This window comes from Acomys russatus, chromosome 1 (assembly GCF_903995435.1).
Source record: "Acomys russatus chromosome 1, mAcoRus1.1, whole genome shotgun sequence".
Taxonomy (NCBI): Eukaryota; Metazoa; Chordata; class Mammalia; order Rodentia; family Muridae; genus Acomys; species Acomys russatus.
Genome location: NC_067137.1, coordinates 124,185,816 through 124,198,397, shown reverse-complemented (window position 1 = coordinate 124,198,397; position 12,582 = coordinate 124,185,816). Strand labels below are relative to the sequence as shown.

General features: G+C 40.1%; 1 protein-coding gene across 1 annotated transcript in view; it reads left to right on the top strand.

Moving 5' to 3' along the window:
- Abcb5 (ATP binding cassette subfamily B member 5) overlaps positions 1-12,582 on the top strand; it is a 162,873-nt gene that overhangs the window by 61,922 nt on the left and 88,369 nt on the right. The window lies entirely within an intron of this gene.

Below are 12,582 nucleotides of genomic sequence, written 5' to 3'. Positions count from 1 at the left end.
AACCCTTCTCTAGAGAAATTTCTATGGTTCTTTCATTTCACTTAAAAGGGAAAAAATGACAAAGGAAAATCTTTCACTTGAGGAATTCCCTTGTAGAATTTCATGGTTTTGACCCACACTCCCTTGAGTCTGCAAAATGACTTTGTGTTCCTATGTTTAATACTCTGAGCCTCTGATAAAGATGGATTTTTGTTGAGTTTAAGGCCCACACAGGTTCCAATTTAGAACCAACCCTAGATCTTTTGCGGCTTTCAGTTAGTCTTGGCAGAACACTTCCAGGGTGGGAGGATTCTTAATGGGTTCTTTAAAGAGTTCATGTAGGCTCAAACCAAAGTAAACTAACCATTCTATTCCCATGGCTTTTAGAGACAAGGGTTAGGCTTCAGGAGAATAAATGTAGTAAGCAGAGCCTGCTGAGAACAGGGCTGATACCAGAGGCCATGGTACTGTAGAAAGACTATAGAGTTGTTAAAGAGATTTTCTCACAAAAAAAAAATTTTTTTTTAAACAATGTTTATTCCTTTCTGGTTCCCACATCTTACAGATGTTAAAATGTACCCATACGTGAACCTGCTGGCATCTGCATAATGCCAAGAGGTCACTGTGACCAAAATCAATCCTAGAAACATAAAATCACAAAATTAGCATCTGCTATGAAAGAACATCTATGTGGTTTTCTTGAAATGACAGTGCAAGTTAAAAATCTAACATAGAATAAAGAATCACACTTTTTAAAACGTTGCTCACTGTTAATGGGCCCTCCAAGAACTACATAAGATCCTTGTCTTACTGAACAAACATACCTGAGGTATAAAAAAGAAAAAACAATGTTTTCCTCTGATGCTCTCTCCTTTTCATCACAGTTTTTGATGTTATTTATTGTGTTTGAAAATGTATATAGTCTTGGCTTTTTTTCATCCTCTGAATTAAAAGAAACTGATATTCTGCTCTTAATTCCTTCTCATAAATGCTTAAAAGGAAGAACCAAATGACATATTTTCTTGATTGAACTCGTGTTTGAAATATAATTAAAAATTAAAAATAAAATGTTTCACATTAGTAAGACTGTTTGATACTATGAACATTATAAACCAATAATTCTATTAAATTGAGCAATTTAATAGACTTTAAGTTTGCCTTATTCTAATCAAATTGAAATTATTTTTAATATTTTTTAAAATAGCAGCACTTATATTAAAACCAAGTCAAATTTATTTTAGCAGTTTTAAATTGTTTAATAGTTGCTTTGTCTTCAGAATGACTGAGTTTTAGCATCAAATAATTTAGCTTTTGCTATTAAAATGATAGAGAGATAATGATGATATAGATAGATGTTGCCGTTGCTGCTGATAGATGGTAGATAGATAGATAGATAGATAGATAGACAGACAGACAGACAGACAGAAGTAAGTGTTCAAGCCTCGATTACCAGCTCAATGACAGAAAAACAGCCTGCTTGTGTCCTACCATACCTACAAATGGAAAGTCCCTAAATTCACCTCCTAGGCACTGGCTAAGACACATTTCCAGGTTCCCACACCCTCCAATCCTCCAAAGAAACAGAAATTGAGCTCAAAGTCCCTGTGGAAAACACTAGAAGTCATGGCTTGAAGGCTCTCTAGACTGCACAGATCCCTTGCAGTCCCAGTAGGCTTTGACCAAATCAGTTACCCTAAATGACCGGGAATAATCTAGGCTCCCAGCATTGAACTACAGCTCCTCTGAATTCTGCCTAGTCATGCACTGAGTCCTATCAGCCATAATCCAGTCATGTTCCAGGCCAGCCATTCACAATGGTCTTCACTAGACAATATAATGACTCCTGAAACCCCCAGTGGAGCCAACTTGACTGGCCCATCTTCCTGAGAAACAAATGCTTCTTTTCCTGAGAAATCTGGAGGGCTACATTCCCACCTTTCAGTGAGTACCTTCAAGTCTCGTCCTTTACAGAGAATAAGTGGGAATGAAAGAATCACATGGAATAGGCTCAGCCTCCAGGCACAGGAGAGTTCCTGAGGAACGTGCAGGACAAGTCTGGCCATGTTAATGAGGGACTGTTGGGCTGAGAAGGAAAGAGCAAAAGGAGGGATTGGAGATGTCCATACAGATCCTCCCCGGTGGAGGAGTATTTTCGATGGCGATCACCACTGACTGCTGATGCCACTGACTTTTTAAATCTTTTTATTTTCTTTTTTTTAATATAACATATTTTTAATTTTTTTTCACTTTACATCTCAATCATAACACCTCCCTCATCTCATCCTGGTCCCACATTCCCTTCCTCTTCCCCCCAAACCCCTTCCCTAGTACTCAGAAAAGGGAAGCCCTCCTCACCGACCATCTGACCCCAGCCTTTCATGTCTCATCTGGACTGCCTGCATCCTCTTCCTCTGTGGCCTCGCAAGGCTGCCCTGCCAAGGGGAAACAGTCAACAGGCAGGCAGCAGAGTCCATGTCAGAGTCTCCCCCTGCCCCCCATATTAGGCTGAGCAGAGGGTCTAGGTCCTCGCCATGCATGGTCCTTGGTTGGTGCATTAGTCTCTGCAGGCTCCCCTGGCCCAGATTTGTTAGCTCTGTTGGTCTCCTTGAGGAGCTACTATCCCTTCCGGGTCCTTCTAAACACCCCCCACGCTCTTCCGTAAGACTCCTTTTGATCTGCCAAAAGTTTGGCTATGAGTCTCAGCATCTGCTTTTGATCGTCTGCTGGGTGGAATCTTTCAGAGGACCTCTACGGTAGGCTCCCGTGCTGTTCCCTCTCTTCAGCCACTTGCAAAGTCTGCTCTGTTTGCCCTTCCAATGAGAATTAAGCATCCTCCTCAGGATCCTCCTTGCTAATTAGCTTCGTTAGGTCTGTGGATCATAGTGTGGCTAGCCTGTGTTATGTAGCTAATACCTGCTTATAACTGGGTATATACCATGCATGTCTTTAGATCTGTGGATCGTAGTGTGGCTATCCTGTATTAGATGGCTAATACCTGCTTATAACTGGGTATATACCATGCATGTCTTTCTGGGTCTGGGTTACCTCGCTCAGTATGATCTTTTCTAGTTCCAGGCATTTGCGTGCATGTTTCATGATTTCCTTGTTTTAATAGCTGAGTAGTATTCCATTGAGTAAATGCACCACAATTTCTGTATCCATTCTTCAGTTGAGGGACATCTAGGTTATTTCCAGATTCTGGTTATTACAAATAAAGCTGCTATGAACACAGTTGACCAAATGTTCTTTTATGGTGAAGCATCTTTTGGGTATATGTCAAGGAGTGGTGATAGCTGGGTCTTAAGGTAGAGCTATTCCCAACTTTCTGAGAGAAAACATGAGATTGACTTCTAAAGTAGCTGTACAAGTTTGCACTCCCACTAGCAATGGAGGAATTTTCCCCTTTCTCCACATACTCCCCAGTATGTGCCGTCACTTGAGTTTTTGATCCTAGCCATTCTGATGGATGTAAGACAGTATCTCAGAGTTTCTTTGACTTGCATTTCCCTGATGACTAAGGCATTGAGCATTTCCTTAAGTGCTTCTCCATCATTCAAGATTGCTCTGTTGAGAGTTTTCTCTTTAGATATGTACCCCATTTTAAAAATTAGATTATTTTGCTTATTGGTGTTTAACTTTTTATATATATCATATATATATATATATATATATATATATATTGGATATTGGCCCTCTGTTGGATGTAGGGTTAGTAAAGATCATTTCTAAGTCTGTAGGCTGTTGCTTTGTTTTATTGACAGTGTTCTTTACTTTACAGATGCTTTTCAGTTTCTTGAAATCCCATTTATTAATTGTTGACCTTAGAGCCTGAGCTGTTCATGTTCTGCTCAGAAAGTTGTCTCCTGTGCCAATAAGTTAAAGGCTGTTCCCCACTGTCTCTTCTAATAAATGCAGGGTTTCTAATTTTATGTTTTAGGTCCTTGACCCACTTAGACATGAATTTTTTGCAGGCTGATGAATATGGGCCTACTTGCATTTTTCTACATGTAGACATCCAGTGAGGCCAGCACCATTTGTTGAAGATGTTATCTTTTTTCAATTGTATGTTTTTGGCTTCTTTGTCAAAATTCAAGTGTCCTTAGGTATGTGGGTTAGGAAATCAAGGGGATACAAACAGGAAAGGAAGGAGTTAAAACATCACTGTTCACAGAGGATATGATGGTATATACAAGTGACTCCAAACATTCCACCAGGGAACTCTTGCAGCTGATAAACACCTTCAGCAAAGTGGCTGGATACAAAATTAACTAAAAAAGTCAGTAGCCTCCTTTATACAAAAGATGAATGGGCTGAGAAAGAAATTCGAGAAGTAAAGCCCTTCGCAATAGTAAAAATGGCGGCCGTCTTACCAAAAGCAATCTGCAGATTCAATGCAAAATACCCTTCGCAATAGTAAAAATGGCGGCCGTCTCCTTCGCAATAGTAAAAATGGCGGCCATCTTACCAAAAGCAATCTGCAGATTCAATGCAATTACCATCGAAATGCCAACACAATTATTTACAGACCTTGAAAGAGCAATTTTCAACTTCATATGGAAAAAGAAAAAGCGCAGACTAGCTAAGACAATCCTGTACAATAAAAGCTCTTCTGGAGGAATCTCTGTCTCTGATCTCAAGCTGTACTATAGTACAACCTCAACAAAAATTGCATGGCATTAGCATAAAAAGAGACTGGTGGATCAGTGAAACCAAGTTGACTATTTGAATGACTATTTGACACTTACTAAGTAAAAAAGCCAAACACTAAAGGGATCAGTCACTGTTTGTTTCCCCATCTTTGAAATGAGAGTCAAATTCATAGAATCAGAATGCGTAGGACAGCCTATCAAAAACTGGGCAGAGGAAGAGTTATTATTTAATGTATACAAAATTAACTTTGGGAGGATAAACTTGGTTTGCAGGTGGCTACTTATGCTGGTTGTACAACACTTCGTAGAGACCCAATGTCACGGACCCTGAGCTCTGCACTTGAAACAATTAAAACGTAAAGGTTATATTATCTATATTTTGACATCACAAAAAGGCTTAAAAATTCTGCATTTCTATCAATATCCATGTAAGAGTTAGCTGCTGATTTGGAGACACACTGAAATATAAGACTGTGGCCCAGTGGGGAAAGTGAGGTTGTAAGCTCCTGGGGGCCGGGGGACATCATTTGGATTCTTGTAACTACTAATTGGTTCATCATATAAACAATATCTTGCAAGTAATGTATAAAGAAATAAGTAAGACATATAATATAGCAAGGTAATATATTTGAAATGAGGGCCATATGTTGACCATAATATTATATATATATATATATATATATACACATATATATACATATATATACATATATGAAGCAAACACAGAAAGACATCTTCGTGAGTAGTAATGAAGCTGCATAAACAGTGCCTCACATTGGCTGCCAGTGTGTTGTGGATGAACTTAGACATTTTTTACTCAGCTATTTTTAAATGTATTCTGGAACTAAACAGAAACTATGAGTGTAATCATTGCAGACTATTTTCAGAAAGTTCTTATTCTATTCAGTGGATTCTCTTTGCTCGTGTTGGTTCCAAGGGCAACATCATATGAAGAACACCGTGTGCTTTGCACGGAAATTCATTACTGATCATATCACATATTGCAGCTCTCTGACCAGAATACAAGGTTGGCTAAGCACAATCATTAAAGGAAAGTGATTTGTTGAAGAGGAAAGCACACATAAGTTTTGTGCAAGTGGACAACAGATCATGTTCTTACCAAGGTGAGATTTAATACAACTTCTTACTATGAATGTGTGCAATTTATTATATAGTTGTTAGGTTTATAATAAGTGAATGGTATTTACAAACTATTTCATGACCTTTTTTTCATCATTTTCCTTTATTTGTAAATTAAATTAGAGATGCTATAAAGTCACTGTGGAAAGTGCCAGTATCTATTATACCCACTGTGGTGAATGGCTGCATTTTTCTCTCACTTCTTTCTTGGTGCTGCATTCCTTTCTGACCCATGGGGATGGAATCATCCCTTAAGAATCTGGCTGTCTGAAAGTATATTAGCACTGCCACATGCTTTGGTACTATTTAATTAATAATTCTGCTCTACAGGTTGCACCCATATCTTTAGTATTATGTCTGTACAGGGTGATATGTTACATACCTTAACAACTGAGACTGATCATGTGCATATTTCCTCAGTAGTGGAATAATAATTTATAAACACAGTGGTGAGCTTGGAAAAAATATCACCCAAAGGAAGAATATGTTGTACTTAATGAGGTCTAATGACAAATAGGTTTTCAAAATATTCTAATTTTTATTACTATCCATCTACATATGGTAGGATATCTTGGTAGTCATCAAAACAGGAAACTCCACCCTTAGACTTCTGGAAATAAAAAAAAATGCTCCATATTTTATAGAGAACCCTAAACATCAGGTAGCTTCAAGGTTTCCCCAGCTAAAATCAAATCAACATTAGAGTGGGAATGAATGCCAACATTTGGACAAATAGTACATTTTCCATTTTACTTTCCTCGTTTCATTCCAATTCTAAGATTTCAGTTAACTCCAACTCTCAGGTAGGAATGAGGAAAAGGAGTCACAAGTTCATTGACAAATAACGAAGACCTGCCTAAGCAGAAGTTTCATATAAAAGGGAATCCCGGGCAGCAAGTAGTCTGAGCGGCTTCGTTTTGGAAAGATGTGAAATGCTGTTGTAAGCTAATCAAGTGAAAAGTTTTCATCTACTCATGCCATATTATTATATTATTTTATTTTAGAAGAATTAAATTATAAATAGCATGGCACATTCTGAACAAGCCAAAGGGATGCAAGAAAGCAATCAGAGATGTGGAAAGCTTCCACTAAGTTCTACGACTTTTCCTGAGATTTCAAACACACATTATCCCTTTCACGGCTGGCACTAAAGTTTTATTTTTCAAAATTAATAATATTTGCATTTAGCTGTACTTCCCTTGTTATTACCACTAATATACTTGTTATTGCAAATGCTGCCAGGCTGGTTTCAGGACCGGTCATTGCTAAAGTAAGTGTTCAGTTAGGACTTCAGATATCACCTCTTTTGAATTCCTTGTGGCAGTGTATAGAGTAAAAGAAAGATGGCTGCATAATTTTACTTCAGGATCAATGGACCCTTAATTCAGTGTGGTACATTTATTTTTATTAAATGAATGCTTTTGTCTATGTACAGTATATTGTTTTCTGCATCCAGAATGCATCCATGTAGAGATACAAAATAGAATGAGTTTTAAATCCTATTTTCACTTTTGCCATACTACAGATTATATTTGAATACATGTTCTGTATAACTAGAGAGCAACTCTCCAGCTCTTGTAGATTGTTAATAGGAAATATCCAGAAAAGGATCTCCCACCATTTTAACAATTTTCAAGTAACCAACACTCAGTCACTACCTACACTGCTCAGCTACCATAACCACAACCACACCCCTGACTGTGAGTGTAACTTTCAGTTCATATGAAAATGAGATTGTGCAATGTGTGTCTTTCTGTGCTTATTTTTTTTTTTTTACATTGTGTGACACCCTGTAGACCCTTACACGTCTTCACAGATGATATAATTCTTTTCTTTTAAATGCTGAGAGGGATGGGGCGCGCCTGTGCTCCTAATACTTGCAAGGCTGGAAGGCTGAGAGAGGAGTATCTGGACGCCAGCCTGGCCCACATGGGGACCCTCTATCTCTGTTCTCTAGTCTTAAAAATGGTCAGGGTGCTACTGACCTTGTGGGATTTTCATATACAGCCATAGACCCTAGGCATGAGTCTGTCAGTGGGAATGAAACAGCAAATATCTGCCACCTCGGGAAAACTAAAGTGAGGAGGTGGCTAACTTTGCTGGTTACCAGGTACAAGTGAGAAAACACACAGCTGATTTCACTTAGAGGAGCCAAGAGTAAAGAGAGTGCCAGAAAACAGTCATGAAGAGGACGAAACGCTGGGTTGGATGGCTTTGAAAAGCCGGATTTCTGGAATATGGGCCTCTGGCCTCAAAATCTGGACAAGAGTCTAAGGAGGTGGACATGGCTCAGTTGATGATAGGAACAGAAATGTGGGTGCTTTGGGCCATAAAAAATCAACTGCTGAATCCCTAACTGACCTCGGCTTGCAGCCAAGCAGAGAGGAGCACACGGGGACCTTGAGCAGCGAGCTGGATGGCTTTCCTTCCTGTACCTGTGTGCCTGAACTCTGCACCTGCTCTTGGGCAGCCTGGAGGCTCAGCAGGAGCCAGCCTGTGGCCACTCTCTCGCTTCTGATAAACAAAAGACTGTTGTGAACCTACACAAAACCTGTGAAGGTCAATTGTCTCCGTCAAATGAAATTTAATCAAGTGACAAAATCTGAGGTTAGGGTTAAGCTTTATAATTTCAAGCACTGGGTTTGTTGTTGTTGTTTTGTTTTTGTTTCTACTTTTGTTTTTCATCTATGGCTCTTCTCAGGCACCAGCCTGTACCTAAATTAACAATTAACCTGAGGCAGGAGAAGGGACATAGAAGGAATTTATCATGGTGATAAAATTGCAGTCTGTCATCCTTGACGGCTGAGAGAACAGTACATTCCGAAGAAAGTAGACATGGACGGGAACCCTTGCAGCAGCTTACACAGTTCCCTTCTTGTCTTTAAATGCAATGTGTGGTTTAGGAGTCTGCGCGCTTGAAACGAGGTCAATGTACAAAAGTCACATATTGTCCTTGAAGTATGGGCTGAGTAATTTTCAAAGGGAGGACAAAATTCAGAATATCCAATGCAACTCACCTAACAGAATTCAGTTCACGTAAAGGTCACCGCTGCTCTTCAGCGTTTTGTTAGAGAAGGCTGGATTTTATTATTATTATTATTATCATTATCATTATTATTATTATCATCATCATCATCATTATCATTATCATTATTATTATTATTATCATTATTATTATTATTATTAATTTTACATCCTGGTACTATCCCCCTCCCTCTTCTCCTCCTAGTCTCATCCCTGTCTTTCTCATGCCTCTCCCCTCCCCTATTCCTCAGAAAAGGCAGCCTCTGCTACCCACCCACCCCAGCCCCTTAAGTCACGTCAGGACTGAGCACATCCTCTTCCCCTATGGCCTGGCAAAGCAGTCCCACCAGGGGAAAGTGATTAAAGAAAAAAAGCAGGCAACAGAGTCCATATCAGACACAGCCCCTGCTCCCCTTACAAGAGGACACACATGGAGCCTGAGCTGCCCACTGGCAACATCTCAGAGTTGTTTTGATTTGCATTTCCCTGATGACTAAGGGTGAGAATTTCTTTAAGAGCTTCTCCACCATTTGAGATTCCTCTGTTGAGAATTCTGTTTCAGTCTGTACCCTATTTTTTAATTGGATTATTCTGTTTGTTGGTGTTTAATTTTTTGAGTTCTTTATATATTAGCCCTTTGTAGGATGTAGGATTAGTGAAGATCTTTTCCCAGTCTGCAGGCTGCCTCTTTGTTCTGTTCACAGCGTCCTTTTCTTTTCAAGAGTTCCCATTTATTAATTGTTGATCTTAGAGCCTGAGCTGTTGGTGTTGTGTTCTGTAACTTGTCTCCAATGAGTTCAGGGCTTTTCCCCAATTTCTCTTCTAATGGATTGTATCTAATGTATCTAATAGACCTAACACCAGATCTAGTGTATCTGGTGTTACGTTCACGCGGACTTGAGTTTCATGTAGAGTAATGAATATGGATCTATTTGCATTTCTCTACAAGTGGACATCCAGTCAGAGCAACATCATTTGTTGAAGACATGGTCTGTTGTCCTATTTTCAATTGAATGAGTTTGGCTCCTTTGTCGAAAATCAATTCCCTGTAGGTGTATGGGTTTATTTCTGGATCTTTGATTTGATTCCATTCATCAACCTATTTCTACACCAGTATCATGAAATTTTCATTACTATCGTTCTATAGTATAGCTTGAAGTCATGGATGGAGATACCTCCAGAATTTCTTTTATTGTATAAGATTTTTTTTTTAGCTGTTTTAGGTTTTTATATTTTTCCATATGAGGTTGAGAACTGTTCTTCTAAGGCCTGTAAAGAATGTGTTGGTATTTTGATAGGAATTTCATTGAGTCTGTAGATTGTTTTTGGTAAGGTGGCCATTTTTCACTATGTTAATCCTACTGGGACATCTTTCCATCTTCTGATATCTTCTTCTGTTTCTTTCTTCAGAGACTTGTCATCCAGATCTTTCACTTGCTTGGTTAGAGTTTTACCAAGACACTTTATATTATTTGTGGCTATTGTGAAGGATATAGTTTCCCTAATTTATTTGTATCCTATGTTTTCTTGGGTGCAGTTGATATCGTTGGGTTCGAGTTTTCCTTCCAGTACCTTCTGTGAGGCTTGACTTGTGCTTAGATACTGTTTACGTTTAGCTTTCTCGTGAAGCATTTTGTTTTCTACGGTGATTGAAGGGTTTGCTGGGCTGCCGTGTGGTCCCCCGGGGTCTGCATGACAGCTTCACAGGTCCGGGCTCTTCTTCTGGTTTTCATAGTCTCTGTTGAGAAGTCAGGTGTGATTCTCATAAGTCTGTCTTTATATGGTACTTGGCCTTTTTCCTTCTGCTTTTAATATTTTCTGGTCCTTGGAGCTGGGAATCTTCTTTTTCTTCTATTCCTATTATTCTTGGGTTTTGTCTTTTCATGGTGTCCTTGGTTTTTCTGATCTTCTATGCCTAAGATTCTTTCCTCCATGTCTGGTATGCTTATTTCTGTGATTCCTTTTCTCTAAGTTTCCTATCTTCAGAATTTCCTTGGTTTGTGTTTTCTTTATTGATTCTATTTACATTTCTAGGTCTTGGACCATTTTCCTCATTTCCTTCTCCTGTTTGTGCTTTGCTGTATTTCTTTGAGGAATTTATTTGTTGCCTCTTTAAATGCCTCTACCATCTCCATAAGCATAGTTTTATGGTCACTTTCCTGTGTTCCCTCTGTGTTAGGAAATCCAGAGATTATTGCCATGTCACCGTGGTTTTTGTTGATTGTGTTCTTACATTGGCCTTTAGACATCTCTTTGTCCCTAATGTTGGCTAGTTGTTCTCAGAACCTGCTGGGTTTCTCAGGGGTGCAGGAGGAGACCTAGGTTGTGGGCTGGGGGTTGAATCTCCTCCCACAGCCTACAGCTCTGCTCTGTAGGTTGTGTCCCAGTTTGATCTCTAGGCAGGGAATTAGGGTCTGGGTGTCTAACCTGTGTGATCCAGTGAGGTCCTGTTGGTCTCCTCAAGACAGCTAGTAGAGCTGTGAGCTATAAGGTGGGCCTGCATATCCCTGAAGTCCAGGCTGAGGTGATGGCATGCATTTCTGGTAGCCTGGATCCTCTCCTCTCTCCAGAGGCACACAAACAGATGCTGGCATCTCAGAATCAGCAGTGCTGCAACTTGTTTGCCCAGCTGACACTGGTACTCAGACTGGGTTAGCATTGCCATATTGGAACGGGAACCCTGTATGCTCCTGCTGTCTAACCGGCTCTGAAGAGAGACCAGTAGAAACATGGACTGGAGTCCAGGACCCTGTCCCTGGTATCCAGGAGTTGTTCTTGGGGAGACAGGAGGGGTCTGGGGTCCAGATGCTGGAGTTGTGTATTTCTGGAACTCAGGGTACTCCTGTGAGCCTAGGACCCATCCACAGGTGGGCATAGAACTGTGTGTCCCTAGCTTCTGGGATGCCTCCTCTTGCCTGGAACACACAGATGTTGGAGTTTTGGAGTCAGCAGCTAAGTCACTCACTTGGTCCACAATCTCTGATCTTCTGCTACTCAGATGTGGTACCCACAGGGCGCTGCCAACTTGGAGTATAGCTGGATTTTTTTTTAATTCAACACTTCATGCTTTGCAGGATTTCCATTATCATAAGGGAAACAAGAACAAGTGTTGGTGTGTGTGTGTGTGTGTGTGTGTAGCAGCTGACTCCTCCTATGCTGTAGAAGGAAAGTACTGGAAACTGCACAACTTTCCTCAAAAATTTAAAAACAGGGCTAATGAGGCAGCTTAATAGATAAAGCTGCTTCTGGGCAAGACTGTCACCCTGAGTTCAGTTCCTGGGTCCCACAGTGGAAGGAGGAAACTTCCCTCTATCCACGTGCTGTGGCAAACACACACACACACACACACACACACACACACACACACACACACACACACACCTTTTAGTCAGAAACATTAATTGGTGTATTGTTTAAAAACTCTACTTCTGGGTATATATCCGAAAAGATCGAAAGCACAGGGTATATCCATAGTCATAGACATATTGGTATCAATCGACAAAGCATGGAGGAAATCCTAGTGTGTGCTGACTAACGTGAAGAAGACATTAAATACAGTAAGAAGAGCAATCTGCCTTAAGTTATGGGACGGAGATTCTGACAGTCTGCAGCATGGAGAAAACTCAAAGCTATCATGCTAAGTGACACTCCAAGGCGAGCCTTGGAGACTTTATGCTGACCTCAACAGGGAAACTATTGCATGGTTTCACTCAGCTGAGACACCAAGGGTTGTCAGGATCACAGCGGCAGGAAGCAGAATTTTGGCTTGGGGCACAGGATCAGGAATGGT